This window comes from Emydura macquarii, unplaced genomic scaffold (assembly GCF_026122565.2).
Source record: "Emydura macquarii macquarii isolate MOO-44397 ecotype Brisbane River unplaced genomic scaffold, CSIRO-AGI_Emac_v2 contig_1027, whole genome shotgun sequence".
Taxonomy (NCBI): Eukaryota; Metazoa; Chordata; order Testudines; family Chelidae; genus Emydura; species Emydura macquarii.
Window position 1 is genome coordinate 6,222,841 of NW_027131164.1, and position 20,133 is coordinate 6,242,973.

The window sequence follows — 20,133 nt, forward strand, 5'->3', positions numbered from 1 at the left end:
CAGACATTTAGGAGCATCTGGAAATATAGGAACAATGGAAACAATTGGAGCTTTAATTGGGGATTCCATTGTGCTAAGCATTGTATATACAGCCTCTTCATTTGCTTCATGCAGCAGCTATTCCCTTTTGCCATAGCTCAAGATGTGGGTGAAATACTGGGCCTGTTGAAGTCAATGGGAGTTTTGCGACTGGCTTTAGTGGGTCCAGAGTTTCACCTGTCTTTAGTTAGGTGAAATATGAATAGATGCTGCATGAGAAGTGCCATACAGTATCAAAACTGTGGCTCATCTAGCCTAGTATCCTATCATTGACATTGGCCCTTACCAGCTGCTTCAGAGGAAAATTCAATAACCTCTGCAGTGGACAACTATGGTATAACCCAGCCATAGGGAAAGCTTCCTTCTAACAACCATTACTTAGTGACCAGTTTCTGTCCTGGACCATGACTGCTTATATTCCTATGATTTTATCCTCTTTAAAGTCACTATGGATGTTCTCATCGTCAATATAAATGTTTTATCCTTTTTAAAATCCTACTGTGCTCTTGGCCACTACAGTGTTTTGTGGCAATGAGTTCCATTGGTAAACTACAGATTGTGTAAAAATATTTTTGGTCAGCTTTGAATTTGCTGTTCTTCAATTTCATTCATTCAACGTCTCCTCCTCCTTCAATCCTGATTGTAAAGGCATGTTGCAGTGAGAAACATCATTGCTTTAGTTGCAGCTGCCAGTCGGTGGTAGAACGCTAGCTAACTTTCTTTTTCCATGTCCATAAATTGCCCGTGTGGGTGAATGGAGAGTGTCAGGGTCCACCCAAGTTGAGCACCCCTCAGCAACACTATACAATTGCCAAAAGTGTCCAGCAGGTCAGACCACCCAAAGGCATCACTCCTGCATGTTAACAATTAAAATAAGTTTTAAAAAAATTAACAATGGAAAAACCTTAGACATGCTGTATTCATTCCCTCGCGCATGAATTATGAGGTGATCCCTCACTTACACGTATATTTCTGATAACACACTTCCCAAGCTGTAATGTTGCCTGTTTTATATATTTATTTAACACAAGACGGCTGGCAGCAAATAACACATGAATTAGTTATAAGCACATAAATCCTAGGTGGCAGAAGGAAGTGAATCCATGGGCTGGGCATGGGAATAGCTAAAGAATGGAAATAAGAAGTGATAACCCTCATGTGTCATATTTATTCTGCCCTGGCCGATGGGGGAGGAAGTTTGCTGAATTGCCTGTACATTTTGTCAGCTGCTTTTGCTCGTAAGGTTTGAGAGGTACATCTGACATACTTTTGCACATTGGCAGCAACTTACTTCACTAGCATCCCCCTAGATTTCGATGGGGCTGTTTGCAAAGTCAAGTGCTGCTCCTCATGTGTAAGGGTGGTAGAATCTGTGCTTTGCCCCCCTACACTCCACACTTCATATACATTAAACATCACAACATACCAGATAAATATATTTTTACAGATGGGAATATAAAAGCTCTGAGGTGTCCTGACCTTACTGCTTTGAGACAGCAACACAGTGGTTCCCAGAGCCATCCTTCTGGCCTAGCTAGAATGGCCCTGAGCAGCTGAAGAAAAGGGGGAGCTTCTTGTTATTGATCCAACAAGAAATAGTTTGGATCCCCTGTTAACACACACAGGAGAATTCAGTTAGTGGCCTGGCTATAGTTCCTAACTGGCAGAGCACTATTCCTTGGTGCTCTCACGCATCAGCAGGCTTGAAAGCAAGGTCTCTCCCACACTCTTATTCTGAGAGTTCTTCAGGAATCCTGCCCTGCTGCTTCTGAGGTGAACTGGGGAGAAGAGACAGTCTGGTTGCATCTATCTGCACTAGACTCAAGAACTGAAATCATTGGCACTTGCCTCTGCTCTCCTAGCAGCGCACTCACGGGAAGCCTCTTATGAGACGTGGCTGCCTCTAAAGGTGCTCATTGCAGAACAGTGCCCTGAAAGAAGTTGTTGCTGGCAAATGAGAATGCACATGAGCTCTCCTGTGTGTGTGGCACTGTCAGCTAAAGGGCATACAGGGAACTCACCCAGTAGAGTACAGTAAGTAGGACAGACTAGCCATGTAGGTAGTGACTGGCTGCTTGGAAATTAGGGGTGGAAGAGATGGGCTTACAAAGTCCAAAATGCGTCCTTTTCTCGTAAACTTTGCAAAGGCACAGATAGTTTTTAGCTGCAAGTAGGCTAATTGTGGTGTACTGACTTTGCCTTGAAAACACGGAAGTCATGGGTTTTGAGTGCTTTTGATGTGAAATAGTTAGTTTATTGGAATTTTTTCAAAAAGCAACTTTTGGATGGTTGTGAATTTGCATGAAATGGCAAAAAAGATTGAAAAACTGGAAGAAGAAGAAGAAGAAAAAACCACGCAAAATTCCAGACTGAAAATATAAAATTTTATATGACTCTAAGTAGGAGACTGTCAGATGCTTTTCTGCACCACTGCACATCCAACATACTGGGTCAGATCCTAAGCTAACATGAATTTGTATAACTCTGTTGGCTTCAGCAGAACTACAACAATTTACTCCAGCTGAGAACTGACCAAGTATTATGTTCTTTTTCAAAGTATTTCTTACCAGGACACTTGCTATTGTTATGTCAGGAGTCCCCAGGTAGCATTGTTCATATAGTCTTACTTTGTTTTTCTAAGGGGAAGCAGTATATATAGTCTTGAAGAAAAGGTGTATTGTTAGATTTGTGACTTAAATCTTTTGAGGGGAGCTATTACAAACAGCAAGAGTTTGCTCTCTGTCTTTATCAACTAGAGTCAAGTCCCTGGGCAAAATTCTTCCTTGGAACTATATATTTCCATTTGGACTGAAATTTCTGAAAGTAGGGATTGCCTGAGTGCTGTTTGTGACCACCTCTGTTCAAGGACTAATTAATGTGGTGTCAATAGATAAGCTATACTAAGAAAATACCCTGAGTCTGCATCATTAATTTCTTCTCCAATAGGAAACAAACGACTAGGCTTTGATATCTGAGGCCTTTCAACAGAGGGGCCACAATATCAAGATGTTCACTTGTCAACAGATGTATCCATTTATGTGGGTTTGGAAATAGTTATTTCCAAACCATAGACATTAATAAATAAAAACTGTTCCTACTTTAAGTGGGTAGAGATAGGAGACCCCTCAAAAGGTTACAAGTATGAGTTTTGGTAAGCACCCCAGATTTTAGACACTTTACACACTGGTTCTGAATCCTGGAATCTGCAAAACTGGGTTGAAATCTTGCAATAACAACCTCTGTCTGGAGATTTTTTTGGTATTTCCTACTTCTGGTCATGCTTGAAAATGCTGAAAGAACACAACTTTTTTCTCCCTTCTAGATCAGCAGTGCTGGGTCCAATCTTAGCTAGAACTGGATAGAATAGAAAAAGAAAAAGTGTTTGACTAAAACATAAAAAATAAAACAATAAAAAATATTTCCAAATAAAAATATTTCTTTATGTTTTGGACAAAGGCTCAAAGTTGGTTCATATATCATCTGATGTGTTTCTCTCTCAGTTTGTATCTGAGTCGAGACAGAAATGAGTTATTTTAAATGAGTTATTTTTCTGAAGGTAAAATTGTATTTAGTATCTTTCCAAGCATTTAAGTCATATATATATATATATATACTCTCTACATATTCCTTTATTCATTTCAGTACTTCTCCAGTTTTCATGTCACCTGCTGGAAGAAAATGATCAGACTGCCTTAGAACTGACAAGTCACTTCTTTGAAGCAGCTGAATTGAAGCTTCTGACTCCAATACCCTGCCAGCACATATTCAACCATCCTGCAGATATCAGTAGCTGGCTTTCTGCTGTTCTGAAGCTTCAAATTAAATTGCTGTGGAGACTCCATGACATAAATTAAGAACAGAAAAACCAGTTTTAAGCTCATGGCTCTGAAGAAATCAACAAACGAATTCTATTTTGGCAGCTTGCTGCTCACAAGTCAGAAAATATGACAGCAAAGCAAATCACGTGTCCGCTGTGTGTTTTATAACCCCATTCAGACTAAGCCATCTTGTAGGCACATGCTTGGCTATTTTTAGTGGCTCTGCTCCCACAAATATGGCAAAGTCCTTTAGCACTGGCTCATCCCTCGGGGCTCCTTGAAAAATAGCAAGAGATGTTAGTTGCTGGAATTTTGATTGAAGCTATTAATACCTGGATTTCAGATTTCCTGCACAGATTTGACAAGGTCCAAATGAATTCAGCTCTCTGGCAACATGCTGGGTCAATGACTACAGCTTTCAGCCTTGACTTTTTGTGTGTGTTTTGTTTTATTTTGTTTCTTTTGTTTTCATCACCATTGCTACAGCATTACCTAAAAGGCATGTCAGACTTTTCCAGCATATCCATCTGGGAATCAATCATTTCCCCACCCCCATTCCAAACAGGCATTGTGATGTACCCCAAGAACCTGTAATTGACACAGCCCATCAGTCATAGAAACATCCCACTAAAATTACCAGCAGCTTTTCATCCTCATGCCTTGGTCCACATGTAGAACATACAACTCTGATTTTTCTTTTCTTGGCACGTAACCTCATGTTTCCGGTACTTTGGTTCCAGACCTTCGTGAGCCATGCAGGTGGCTTTTGTTGCTCCACAGCTCATATTCTTGACAGTTACTGCATCTATACACTACTTCTGTATTCAGCCAGGCTGAAACATTCTCACAAACAGTTACTTAAGATTACCAGCATTAGCACATCAATATAATAGTAATTAATAACACTTTGGCTTCTTGAAAGTTCCCAGTACAGTTTGGTTGGCACTTTTTCAACAGCACCTAAAAGGCTAGCAACTAGGCTTTTCTCCTTTGTTTCTGAACTTTATTTGGTCCATCTTCATTTATAAAGGTGTATTGGAGGGGTAGTTGATTCACAATAATGCTCACAGCTTTCACTTTTAGGGCCCAACATTTTCAAGAATGATCTCTCATTTTGGGTTGCCTCCATTTTAGATGCCCAACTTGAGACACTTAGGGCCTGATTTTCAGAGATGCTGAATCAGAGAATAGTTACCAGCCTGGCATTAGGGTACGTCTTCACTGATGGCAGCAAATTCGCCACTGTAAGATCGATTTATCTGGATCAATTGAGTGGTCAATGAAGACCCTCTCAATTGATCCAGAAGTCGATGTGTTAAAACCACCCCTCAAGTGGCACAGAACAGTGAAGGCGCCACGTAGACAAGGAATTATGAAGTTGACAGGAGTTACACAAGCTGCCCTGAGTAGTTTGCATAACTCCCATCAACTGCTGCCGAATTTGAAGGTAAGTGTAGACCAGGCCTTAGTGTTTTGGAAACATTAAAACTGGGTGTTCGGGTTTTGCTTCATGTCTTCATTTGATACCAAGTGTTATTACAGTATTCTTTATTCCCCTTCTTCTGTTAGATGGTTATCACCATTGTTGGCAGAAAAGCTGAGAAATGGTCAAACATACTAATATTTATTATTATTATTATTATGTATTAATGATGTACAGATTTTCTCAGAATCTGCTGAGCATAACTAGGACCCTGTCTACACTTACCTCCGGGATTCGATGGCAGTTGACGGGAGTTACGCAAGTTAGGCAAAAAACTTGCGTAACTCCCATTGACTTCTCTGCTCCTCTTCTGCGTGCCGTCTTCACTGCACTGCGGCGACGGGAATCGCGTTCCTGTCGACGCAGCGCTACGCCACTTGTGAAGGGGGTCTTAGTACATCAATTTCTGGATCGACTGAGCAGGTCTTCACTGACCACTCAGTCGATCCAGAGAAATCGATCTGACGGTGGTGACTTTGCCGCCGTCAGTGTAGCTGTAGCCACAGTTAGCCAGTGTGGTGAGTGTGCATGCAGTACAGCTAGTTGAAAATTTTATCATATTTTCCACACCAAAAAAAATTGAAGAAAATTAAAAATTTTCTATTTTTTGTCAGTTTTTTTCAGGTTTTCATTTAAAAACGAAAACACATTTTTTTCCATTTTTCAACCAAAGTCCTCAAATGTTATGAATCAAAAAGCTATTTTTTTCTGGAAAAATGTTTTTTTCAAAAAATGTTTGACTCACTCGAGTTTTTACAACCATGGCTGTGATGGTACATATGCTGCTGAATAGACACACTGAACTGTTATTTGTGACTGATTAAGGTGATTCTGCCTCTACCCTGTTACAAAATCCAGCTTAAAAATTGCAGCGCAGACAGGTATATTATAACATATTAATAACATGCAGAGTAACATTATTATTATTTATTAATTGTCACACTTTATGTTAAGTTCCATTACAAACAATTAATAGATTTTATAAGCACATTGCATATTCTAGAAGCTTGCATGTACAACAGTAGTAGATGTTATAGAATATTAAAAGCAACTTACTGACCTATTGGCATCTATAGCATTTGATTAGCTTTTTATTATAACACCTACTAATCATTTACAAACTGTTAATAAATGGAGCCATATTATTCATAGCTTTTAAGGCCATAAAAACATTTTAATCATTTAGTAAGTTTAGCTTTAGCAATTACACCAATACATTTCTGAGTGAGAGCACACAATGAGCTAACTTAGAAACCCAAGAGTTCTGTTCAGGTTCTTTCATAAAGAGAACTTGGATCTTCTCTTGTTTTTATTGAACAAATGCATTTCTTTCTACATAGTCTCCCTATTTTTGCCAAGGTGTTTAGAAATAGTAAAGCTTGAAGCTGAAGAATTCTGGCAGAAGTTGAGGCATTGTGCTTACTCCTGTGGTATTTTCCCAACAGCTGTTTCTGCTTCCCTGTAATTTGTTCAGGATTTGCGTAAGGACCCTTGAGTTCACCTTCTGCAAAACATTTTTTTTTTTCTGAGAGAAAATACTTTTGCACTGCCTTTTTTAAATGAGAACAATTCGCCACTGGACTGAAACCAAGTTAGTGCTATGTTTGCATTAAGGTTAGTATGTTTGTTTCCCAGGCACAGACACTAATTGTTTTATTCAACAAGATGCATATAGGTGCAGTGGAAATCACACTAAGCAAAGAGCCCTCTCAGTATAGATGGTTTTGACTTTTCTAAATGAATTAGGGCATCATCTTCCAAGGCTCTAAGCACCTGATTTCAGGGCAGCCAGCACTTCACAGGAGTGCTGAGAACTTTGCAGGGGCGAACCCTTATACACCAATGACAGGTTTCTTTATTCTAAACAAAGTTGTCTGTTATTATACATTATTCAGCTCTATCCAGATACTCTAGTTCTGAGGGGCATATAAATATCTGTGCACTTTACAATTGTTAATGAATGTTATCTTTACAACACTCCTGTGAAATAGGGATGTGTAATCTACAGTTTGCTAGTGGTCGTGTCAAACTGAGACACAAAGTAGATTAGTGATTTACCAAGTTCACCCAGGAAGTCTGTGCTAAACCAGGAATTGCACACAAGTCTCCTGAATCCCAGTCCTGTACCTCATGTGCTAGACTATCCTTCCTGTCTTAAATCAGTCTTCTTTCCTTGTATCTATGTGAGGATGTATATATGTTTATAACAACTAATGAGAGAAACATTGGGAAATCACATAAACCCTGGTCAGAGCATTGAAACTCCTTTATCTCCTTGGCCTTCTTTTCTTGGAAGTGAATCCTATGTACTTAAAGTTTTTAGCCACTTCAGTTTATAACAGAAACCTTTAGTTGTTGATCATGGCCATTTCTTCCAAATGATTTTTAAAATAAACCTTTTCCATATTGCGCAAACAATGTAATAAATTAATATAATTTACTGTTGCGTGTCTGGCACAAACTGAATTCAGGTTAACATACAGTAGGGAGGATGGTTGGAAAAAATGAGTGGAACTGTCCCCAAAATAAATATACTTTGGTTTTCAATTCAGATTCTCCAAATGGCCATTAGATAACAAGTATGTAGCGGCAGAATGCTCACTGTCCATTCTACAGATGTCTGTCATCTCAGCTGTGTCAAATGAATCACTTTATGGTCCCACGTGTTGGCTCGCTGAGAAATAAATGGTGTTTTCCAGATTCAGCTTCTGAAAAATATTACTTTGGATATGCTATTTATGAAACACTGTGCACTAGTAATTTCTGTTTGCTTTTTTATAACTCCCCTCTGTACCTCATCCTTTGGCTTTTTTCCTGGTTTTAAATTCTTTATCTTATGCCTGGTCTACACATACAAGTTAGGTCAACATAGCAATGTCTGTCAGGAATGTGAAAAAACCACACCCTTGACCGACATAGCTATGCTAACAAAACCCCCCGTGTAAACATAGCTATGTCAATGAAAGAATGCTTTTATCGATGTTCCTACCATTCCTACAAGATGGAAAAATTCCTCTGGTCAGTGTAGGCTGCATCTACACAATGAGGTTATGCTGACATAGCTATGGTGGTGTAGCTATTCTGGTATTAAGTTCCAGAGGGGTAGCCGTGTTAGTCTGTATACAGCAAAAACAACGAGAGTCCTGTAGCACCTTAAAGACTAACAAATTTCTGTGGGCATAAGCTTTCGTGGGCTACAACCCACTTTGTCAACTTATGCCCACAGAAATTTGTTAGTCTTTAAGGTGCTACAGGACCATCGTTGTTTATGCTGGTATTGTCTCCATAGTATAGATGTACCCTTTCGCCCTGTCTAGGGACATTAGGCCCATATAACTACATTGCTCAGGGATGTAAACAATCCACATCCTTGAGCAATGCAGTTAAACTGACCTAAACCCCAGTGTAGACAATGCTAGGTCAACATGAAAATTCTTGGAGAGGTGGATTACCTACGCCAATGGGAGAACCCCTCGCATGAGCATATGTAGCATCTTCGTTGCAGTGGTATGTGCAACTGTAGCATTTTAAGTGCAGACAAGCCCTAAATCTTTAAAGTAATTCTACAGTATAAAGCTTTTGGGGTAGAATTTGTTTCTGATCTGATTTCCTAAACATAGTAGTGCTTTTCATTTAATACCTAGAATCATAATGAAATGTTTCCTGGCGTGCTGCATGCTGTACCTTAAATCATTTTTATGCTGAGTTCAGGAGGTGTTAAGTCTTGTTTCATTTTAACGTCTTCATTAGTGATCTGGAAGAGGGAGCAACAGTAGGGCCCCAATTCAGCAAGGTACCTAAACACATGACTAACTTTAAGCACGAGTACCTCCATCAAAATCAGTGGGATTACTTAGATGCTTACTAGTAGACATGTTCTTAAATACCTTGCTGACTTAGGACATAAATTAAGAAGAGTTACAAACACTAGTAAAGGCAGAGAAATAATAAAGGACTCTAGAGAGATCAGAAACATGGCCAGAAAACAGCTTGGAAAAATTCAAGCTAATACATGGGAGGAAATAATCTAAATTTATGTTCTCAAACAGTTCTCAATAATGTTGAAAGAGACCTAGGGATCATAGCAGTCATTTAGACATGAGTATTCAATGCAGTACTGATGTTAAAAGGCCTGTGTAAAATCATCACAGATTAGGGAGGTAATAGTCTCTATCTGCCAGGCTCTGGTGTGACTAACACTGGCATTCACAGATTTTAAGGCCAAAGGGACTCTTATGATCATCTAGACTGACTACGTGCATAACACAGAGCGTAACTGCTGGTTGAACTAGAACATACCTTCTAGAAAGTCAAATCTGGGGCGCAAATTTCCAGAAACATATTGGACCATTTCTGGGGACCAATTAAGAATAAAAGTAGGCCTTGTGAACACAGGAATCTTCTACAGGTTTAATTTAAATAGGTTTTTTAAAAGGATTTATATTTAACCAGAGCAAATTCCTCTGTGGAAACTTTCATGTTGGTTTAAGAGTAGCTTAAACCTTTTCCCAATTGATTTATGCTAAACCAAAACAAACTGCTCTTAAACTGAAATAAGAGTTTCCACACAGGAGTTTGCACTGGCCCAACTAAGCTGGTTTAAATTCAGATGTTAGGTGTAGCTTTCTCATGTAAACAAGCCCTTAGGCTGTAATCAAAAAAAGCTTTCTAACTCAGAGATGCCATGCTGTAGAATAATCTCCCAGGCAGGCATGGGTGAAGCCCCATTGGGAGTTTTCAGACTATACTGACCAAACATTAGGAAAAAAGTACTGTAGGGAACAACCCTGCATTGACCAGGAGATTAAATGGATGATCTAGTAATTCTTTACTGTATGTAACTCCTGTGACTGTGAGAAAGCAATGATCATCTCCCCCATGCGGCTAATTGAGAATGTCTTCACTATTTAAGGACCTCTTCCACCACAATTTCTTCCTCATTTCACTGACTTATATTCAGCGGAGCCACCTCATTCAAGTACATTTCTCCTCCAATCTGCTGTAGAATTTACACTATTGATATACTATTGGTATTACTTCATTTCCATTTCTAACATGGTCCAGGATTGGTTGGTTGATTTTTGCAAGAGTTATCTTTTCTGACCTGATTCATTTTTCTTATGATAGTTCCAATTCATACATTTAACATGTTCTCAGAAACATCAGAAGACTCCTGCTGAGGATTTCTCTTGATTTCTGAGTAATCTTTATTACCTTAACATTCTCATTTTCCAGCACAGTTGTCAAGGATAGTTTCCACATTCTAGCAGCAGACATGGGCTTTGGATCCGGCCCTCTTAGCTTCCATGTTTCATAGGAATACAACCCATCCTATGAATTTTTTCAGCCTATTTTGGATTTTTTTCAATCAGACTTCCCTCACAGTAGCCAGAAAGTTCCCCAGGCTCAGCCCCATTACTGCAGTTTCACACCTATGTCTTTGACAGTAACTACTGACTTCTGCTGTAGGAAACTAATACACGATTTAGAAGGGGATAAATGTATTGTGTGTGTGTGTCTATATAGATAGATAGATATAGATATAAAAAATGTTTGTTACTATTGGGGTAGTTTCTGAGACCTTATCCAGTCAAAAGTATGTTGGGATGGTTTCTGAGATCTTATCCTTTCCATAGCCTCTGAAATCTTATTCACTTGGTTCCTATGAATGCAGCTTGACTCTTAACTCTGAAACTTGAGGTTTCTTTATTGGTATACAATCAAACTACACTTGAGCTGATCAAACTGAAGTTTAGTGGATGGGTACAGTGTATACCACACATCCAACATAAATAATCATAAATCAGCTTATATGCACATTTACATTTAATGTTATTGATTAATACATTGTATCATGCCCTTTTTGATTGGTCTACTAATTTTTGTAGTCAATCCCAGTCTAGATCACAAGCTGTGCATGTGCTGCACTCACTATATGCTAAACCACCACTGCAAGCTATCACACATTGCTTACTATGCTGCTATCGCTTTGCTATGAGTTACATCTTTTACATATTTATAAGACTTCTGTAAATTCATACTTTTGTTCATTGTTTCATGACCATGCTCAGAATAGACCTACAGTTACTTAAATTTTAGAGCTGTGCTGATGGAAAGTGTTTTTCAAAACAGATTTTGAAATATGGCTTCATTCAAAATTGGTACAAAATCCCACAATTTTGAAATTCTCCACAAAGAAAAATTCTGAAGAAAAAAAATTATTTTGTGTCGATCAGAACATTTTGCTTCAACAAAATCAAAATGTTTCTTTTTGATTGACTTTTTTATATTATATTATAAAACAAATTTGAAATGAAAAGTTGTTTCAAAACAAAATAAATCAAAATGTTTTGGTTCAAAATTTCAGTGTATAGGGTTCCAGCAAATTTTTTCCATCCAGCTCTACTGATTTTATTTTAAAAATATATTTCTCTCTTTAAAAGCTTGCGCTCCACATTTCATCTACAAGAAAATATTTAAAAGTACTTATGTCAGAAATTGCCACAGTTCCATTCATGAAAGCATACATTATGCTTCTCCCCTCAAGAAAACTAAGCCGTAAAAGCAATCAATATTCACTGAGGAGAATCCAAGTCTCAGGATCCCAGCAAAGTCCATCATCAGCGATCCCTCATGTCGAAGATGATCTCTTTCATAGGTTTTGTTTTATGTGGGTTCTTTGGTGACTGAGAATTCCTATCCTTCAGCTGAAAACTCACTGGCAGCAGATCATGTTGGAAGGCAGGGTTGTGCTGCAATTGCTACATAACAGTTGTCTGTCCTTTCTTTTCTGGTGTTTTTCTGAGGCCAAGGCAAGGTGTGGTCATCCCTTCTCTGACAAGTCTTTGTCAGTTGTCCCTGTTTTGGGCAACTGTCTCCCAGTGTGTGATGTCAATGCCACATCTCTTGATGTTTGTCTTGAGAGTGTCTTTAAAGCATTTCTTTTGGCCTCCCCGTTTCCTTTCTCCTTTGGTGAGTTGGGCCTACAACAATTGTTTTGGTAGGCATGTATCAGATACATTCATACAGTGCCCACTCTACCTCAGCTGGTGCTGAATAATCAGGGCCTCAACACTAAAAATATTGGCCTCTGTGTGGACACTGACATTAGTGCTGCAATCCTCCCACTTTATGTTGATGATCTTCCAGAGAAAGTGCTGATGCTGGCGTTCCAAGTTTTGCAAATGTTTTCTGTAGGTTACCAAGTCTCACAGCTGTAGCAGAGAGTTGGAATTACCATCACTTTGTAAACTAAGAGTCTAGTGTGTGTTCTAATATCCTAGTTATTGAACACCTGGCAAGACAGTCTGCCAAAGGCAAGGCTGGCACAGCGGATTCTGTGCTGAATTTTAACATCTATATCCCTCTGTGAGAGATGGCTACCAAGGTAGGCAAAGTGTTCTACCTTGTTCTACAGTTCCTCTCTGTCAGTGTAGATCTTCCTTGCCTGATCTGATGATTGACCAGGAGTAGGCTGATGGAGGACTTCTGTTTTGTCAATGTTCAGATTTAGCCCTAAGCTTTTGTAAGCTTCAGAGAGGTAATTAAGGGCTGTTTGTAAATCCTCCAATTAATGTGCAACTACAGCACAATCATCTGCATACTGCAGTTCAGTTATTGAACCCTAGTGAGGCAAAGCTGTGCCCAGAGAGCTCACATAATCACTTTCTAAGCATTTGCACAATCTACTGTGAGCAGTCTCATACTTTGGTGTCTGAAGTGGATCAAGCCTATTTCTTTCCACTTCAATTAATGACATCTTCAAAGAACCTAATTTTAATAATGAACTGAGATCCTGTCCTCTAAAAAATCAGGCCATGTTAAGTGGTTTCCATGCCATGTCAACAGGACTACAGAGGTGTCACTGAAAGCATAATTTGAAGACACTGTTGTTGCATGGGGAAGGGGAAGGAAGTGTAACTAAGTCACTTGCAGATCTAATTTGACCTGCAAAACCTTTATTACTGGTACTCATACATCTCTGAGTCTCAGAAACAGACAGTAGTTCAGTGTTGCTTTGTAAGAGTCACATACTAGAAAGTTCAAATGATGGGAAACATTATCCACCTACAACTCTTCTAATTAGAGAGATAATAAATGACACAGGGAAGTTTGTTCAAACAGGGAACTAAATGTTGTTAAAATAGAAACGCTGTGAATGGACAGTTCTGACCTCTAGGGAGATTTTTCAGACTGTGGGGTCCTTGGAATAGGTTCATCTTTCAAAGGGAGTTCCCTTGGAAGGTTTCCTTGGAAAAATATTTCCCTTTGATCTCAATTACATTACTCCTCTTATGCAGCCAGCCAAAGTTTAAAAGCTAACTTGATTCCCCTTTGACTGATATAACTTATAAAGTTAGATATGAGATTGGTGGGGTAAGGATCAGAAGCAGCCTGGGAGCTGGAGACGCACTGTAAATAATTCAGGTGGCACTGACAGAGGGCAGCCCAAGATGGAAATTGTGGAGACCACATTTAAGAGAGTGGTCACACAACAAGGGTCTCTTAGCAAGCAGAACAAGTTCTAGGGCCAGATTCTCGGCTGATGCAAACTAGATAACTCCACTGAAGTCAGTGGAGCTCGATGAAATGATATCAGCCAAGAATCTGGCCCCTAAGGTCTCAATTTCCAAAAATATCCAATGTTCCCACAACATCCCTCTAGTCAGATCTGTTTCTTGACGCAGTGAAGCTTGAGATCTGCTACCAATAGAGGCTTCTCTGACCTAAATCATTTAGCTTGGCAGCTCATAAAACATGGAAACTCTAACACTCAAAATTCCCCACTCTCATTTGATTACTGTTCAGGGACAGACTCTTTATATCAAATAGAAATTTACAGATTGTGGCATGTTATCAAAACTATAATGAAATCTTGTTCAGGCAGAGTAATGCGAGAGGGTTATTTGTCAAGACATACTGTACAGGAAAACAAAATCCCACTGTGGAAAGCAGGAGTGCCTGCTCTCCTTAAAAACATTGTGAAAATGAAATGAGGCTCTCTATTCCTCACTTTTAATCAAAAGTAAAGGTTCAGTATGAAAACAAAAATTATATCACATAACTTTTGCTGATAAAAATGTTGGCTGGAAACAAATGACCTATAATTTATACAAAAACAACATAGAAAAAGTTTTTCTAGACTGAGTTTTGTGAATGTATGATCAAAATGTTCATATTATGGCAATGCTTGTGTTACTGACGTTACTAGGGTGATGTTAGCTTTGATTCTATGTGAAATAGTAAGAATCTGTGAAATCACTCTGGGAAATTAGGTGCAGGCAGTCTGATATTACTTAGGAAATCCCTTGTGGATACACACCTGTGTGACCCCACCTGCTGCTGGCTCTTACCAGTTCTCTATACAAGGTTTATGTAGAGACTTACAGTGGAAGTATTGCTTAATGATTAGAGTGAAGGCGTGGAATCCCTAAATGCTGGGAACTATTTCTGATTGTGCCTCTAATTTGCATGGCCGTAGGTACGTTACTAAATCTTTCTGCCTTGAGATTACTTAGGCCTGTTCTACACTACAGGGTTAGATTGATGTCGGCTGCCTTGCGTTGACCTAGCTGTGAAGCATTTTCACTTAAATTTGGCTCCTACCGATGTAAGTGCCCCTGAACGCTGATTTAGTACCGAGCGGTATAGAGTCACGGTCGATGTAATTAGGTCGACATGGTGTCAGTGTAGACACCGTGTTGCTTTCCTCAACTGGAATGGGCTTTCAGGAGCCATCCCACAATACCCGACGCTGACAATACGATGGATACAAGTGCTCCTGGGAAGGCAGTGCACCACCAGCACCAGGAGCCCAAGTGTGCACACGCACAAGCAGTTTAATAACTGTGGTGGCTGTATGCCAACTTAGGTTAGGTTTACATAATTTTGCAGTGTAGGCATGGCCTTCGTTACCTAAAGGGACTGTTGTGGGACTGAGTTATACAGTAGACTTATGGATGCTCAGCACTTCTGAAAATTAGGCTCTTACTTAGCAGACAAAATAGTCCCTAACTTGACGCACCCAAGTTCAAAAATGTTGACTTTGTATACCCTCATTCCAGGCTCCATGTGTATTCATATCATCTTATTAGTTCCCACTAATAGATTAGCAGGGTAGAGTCAGGTCAGGAGTAAAGAGCAACAGTATTGCTGTATGGGGAATTTCACAAGGAACTCTAGTGTTATGAGTTGATCACTTTCTTGAGCACTGAATTACTGAATGGGCACATGAACGCAGAGGATCAAAGAGGAAAAAGGGTGGGAGACTAAACAGGAGTAAGAGGATATTTACCTAATTTCTGATTATAAATACAGTACATGGTTACTGCCTACCAATAGGACAGCTGGAGGTTTCCTTTTTACTGATAAACGTCTAGTGACCTGTGCTTGGCATAGGCTTGTGTTGTAAACAGTATCTGTAAACACCATTTTGATTTGTCCACTTCCCCATCCATTAATCACCTATAGCCGCAGAATTAAGGCCCAGATCCTCAAAGATAGATAGGCACCTAACTCCCAATGGGAATGTGGCAGTAGAAGTTCCCATCGCAGTCATGAAGGGGCTAAAGAACTCCTCAGAGCATATTCAGCACTGCCTGTGAGTCCTGTCAAACCTGAAGAGAGGTGGCTCCTTAAAAGAGAGGATCCAAACCCAGTGCAAAGTGGCACTTGGAGGTAAACTTGGAGAATTAGAGCTCCATGGAGCAGAGGCTGTTTACTAGAAGAATGGCTGAAGAGCCTCTCTGAGCCAGAGTCTTTGAAGGAGAGAGGGACCTTTTTGTTTAGAACCCAGAATGCTCAGCCTGGGTCCTTCAGATATAAAGGGTTTAGGAACCCTGACCCCCTTCACAGACACTATTGGCCTCCTACCTTTTGGGGAACTGCTGGGTGAGCCCAGACTGTTTTATGTTCTGCAGTGTTATTTGCTTTGCCTGTTCCATTTTGAATTGCTTTATGGCTAGAAGGGGGGTTGCCACCTCTCTAAGACTCACGGCCAAAGGAGTGCACACTGTGCTCTGAACTGGCTTAACAAGTGATCCCTACAGGCAGAGAAGTGTATCTGTGATGAGAGAGGTGCCCTAGAGGTACAACCTATAATGGGGAATTAGATACCTAAATACCTTTGAAGTTCTAGGCCCAAATCTCTAACTCAAATGAGGACTGCAAGATCTGACTCCTAACCCGGTATTTTTTTTTTTTGGTATTGGTAAATGTGTATGTTTATTTGTCTGAGTGGAGTGATAGACTATTAACCCTGGAGTCTGGGGTAAAAGGAGCATAGAAATGTGTCTGTCTGTTGGTTACCATTAGCAAAGAGAATGGAATAAACTGATAGTTACAGAAACCTATGCCTAATTTTTGTGATAGCTGTGGTAATCCCCAAGTTTTGCTAAACAGGAGTACAAATAGTAAATGCTTGCGTGGCATTTAGGAGACTGTGAAATGATTTACATGACAGGAATAATGGCTTTGGAGAAAGACAAATAATCACAGCACTGAAGATGGCAGAGGTTTAATAACTCTGTAGCTCTACTGATCTTGGTCAGAAATCCACCAGCAGGAGTGATTTCATCTTCACCATTCCCCTCAAAATGTAAATAACAGTACACTAAGAAACCCGGGAGCAGAGGTGGAGGAAAAAGAGAAGCAACTTTACCACTTTTATCTGAGTTCATTTCACTATTATGATGTGGGACCAGCACCTCTGACTTCCCAAAACATTCCAGGGGCAGAGAACATATTCCTAGAGCAGAACGCTGGACTGAGGACATTGAAGATAGAGTTGGGCTCCTCTGCATTCATGCCATCACAGCATCCTTGTATCTTGTCTTTGATGAACAAGAACTAATCTATGTTCTCTTTGTTTACAAGATCCTATCTGTCCTTTCTATGCACATCAAAAAAAAGGCTTTTGGCTAGCCCCTTGTCATCTTCCCGTTAAATTACTGTAACTCCTTCCCCGCATCACTCTCTTCACCCCCTCCAGACTATTTCAAATGCAGTTGCTGATACCATCTTTTCCCATCGCTCTGACCCCATCACCCTTCTTCCCTCCCTTTGAATACCTTCTCTTGTTTCTTCTTTTCCATCACATCACACTCAAGATTCTTGCCAACCTTGAAGGCCCTTCACAGCTCTGCTTCTCTTTCTGGTCCTGTTTCTTTTCACATCAGCCTTTATCACCACTTCTCTGCCAATGATACTGGCTTTGACTGCCCACTTGTCCATTTCTCCCACAGCCATTTTTATGCCTTCTTCCATACTTCCTCCTCCTCACAGAATGCCCTCCATGAGTTGATTCATAAGGCCACTAGCTTCCTCTGGTTTAAAACTCTGCTCAAGACTAACTTCCTGCATGATGTCTACAATAAGGGATATGTCAAAAGGGCAGATAAATAGAGTTTTTACTTGCTGTTTTAAAAGATATGTCAATTATATACAATATATGTGTAAAAATGGTATCTATTTGACTGCATCTGTCTCCCCACATCCTCCATATGTTTGTCTTATTAGGCGCCAATCCAGCAACTTCTTAATTACTGGGGACTTCAGTGTACCTGCCTGCAAGCAGTTGCAGGATTGGAGTCATAGACTGTAAGCTCTTCAGGGAAGGCATGGTATCTTTCTGGGTTCCACTAGGGTATTTTTCATAGATTTGCCTTGCCATGGTAATCTTGTAAAATCTAGCATGTTTCGACACACATTTCAGTCCCTTTTTGCTGTAGTTGCTACAGCAATGCAACACTGTTAATCACCTTTAGTGATATTTGTACAATCTCTAATACAATGGGCCCCAATCCCAATTAGAGAATCTGGTTACTACATCACTACTCCTGCTAACAATACTTATTACACACAATAATGACTTACTACATCTGTGCATTAAAACTACAGTTAAATTTCCAGATTATATTAGTAACACATATTGACAAAAATACTCCAAATGTGGTGCAAATTTCTCTCTGCAAATAATTGAATTATCTCCTCCTGGAGTGTCATGCTCAATGTAATATAACCCATAAATCTGGAATTATGATTTCCTTTAATAATTCTCCTCAGAGTGTTTTACTGATCTTTTTTCTTGTCACTGCATCACTCTTAAACATCTGTGTTTTTTCCTTCAACTCACCATCAGTTCTTATTTGAAAAGTCTGTAAATTCTGTGCGTCTCCAAAATCTATAGATAATTGATTCCAGAAGTGAGCGTCCACAACAAATTATGTAGCTGTAGTGGCACTTGATTTAATGATATACAGTGCTTTGTTAGGTAAAGATCAAAAAGTATAATTTTACTAACATGTATTTGCCAGATTTGAAAAGAATGGACTGAACTGCATTTAAAAGAGAGAGAAAGCAAGAGTGAGAGAGAGAATAAATAACATTTTTCTTGGAATACAGAGTATAGAGATGAAAACCAATAATCTTCATGTGTGTAAGTAACTTGAAATGGTTTCCAATCAACAATCTTTCTGTGTGCTGTATTCAACTTCCATTTTCTCATCTTAGAAAGGCAAAAAAAACAAAATTAAAAAAAAATCAAGGGTTTGCTTTAGAATACGTAAAAGAGAGAGTCTGTAATGAAGATAGTTGGTGATGATGGAGAGGTACTACAACTGAAAGTAATGAATGAATAGGCACAATATGTAACATGCGGAAGACAGAGTAGGAAGGGAGAGAGATCAGATTATACATACAATGCAATATTATGCTCCTATCCCAAAAATATGTATGCATTTAATGAGTAATCTTGCTGAAATCAATAATACTTATGTACATAAATGTTTGCAGGATCAGGGTCTTATTTTATATAGCAATTTTCATACAAACTATGAGTCTCATTCCGCTAGGTACTAAAAGCCACAGTTCAGCAAAGTACTTAAGCACATGTCTAACTTTAAGCATCTGGGGAGTCCATAGACTTCAGTGGGATTACTCGTGTACCTGAAATTAGGTTCATGCTTAAGTACATTAACTTGTGCCCGTGTACCCTCAACTCCAGTGGCTTCCAAATTTTCAACACCCTACTGGAGGTGCTCACCAAATTTCAGGATTGGATTCACATATTCCAAAATATTGTACAAATTAAATAACATAGGCCTATGTTGTTTCTGACCAGAAACTTCCATTGAAATCCATTAAAAATCAATAGCATAGATTCCAAGGCAGAAGGAACCATTGTGATCAGCTAGTCTGACTTCCTGTATAATATAGGTCATAGAACTATTCCAAAATAATTCCTAGAACATATCTTTTAGAAAAAACATCTCATCCTGATTTAAAAATTGTCAGTAATAGAAAATCCACCACTACCCTTGGTAAGTTGTTCCAATGGTTAAGTACTCTCACTGTTAAAATTCACACCTTATTTCCACTCTGAACTGATCTAGCTTCGACATCCAGCCATGGGATTGTGTTATAACTTTCTCAACTAGGTTAAGAGTCCATTATTAAATATTTGTTCGCCATATAGGTACACTACTTATAGGCTATGATCAAGTGTTGTGCTGAGAGACCAAGTTTGACAAGATCTATTTTCCATGATATGTTACACTTCAAATAAAACATATCAAAGGCAGAGAAGAATTAAGCAGTGGAAGTAGGGATCAAACTGGAAAAATAAAATAGATGAGGTGGAAAAATAAAAGCAGCATGTCCTGGATAGTAGCTGCTATAAACATGACTTTCATACCAATAATAGTATCAAGATTGTGTTTCAGAATCACAAGGTTCTCATCTCCTCTGAAGTACTTTACTACTGCTGTTTTAGGTTTAGGAAGTCAGCATATTTGT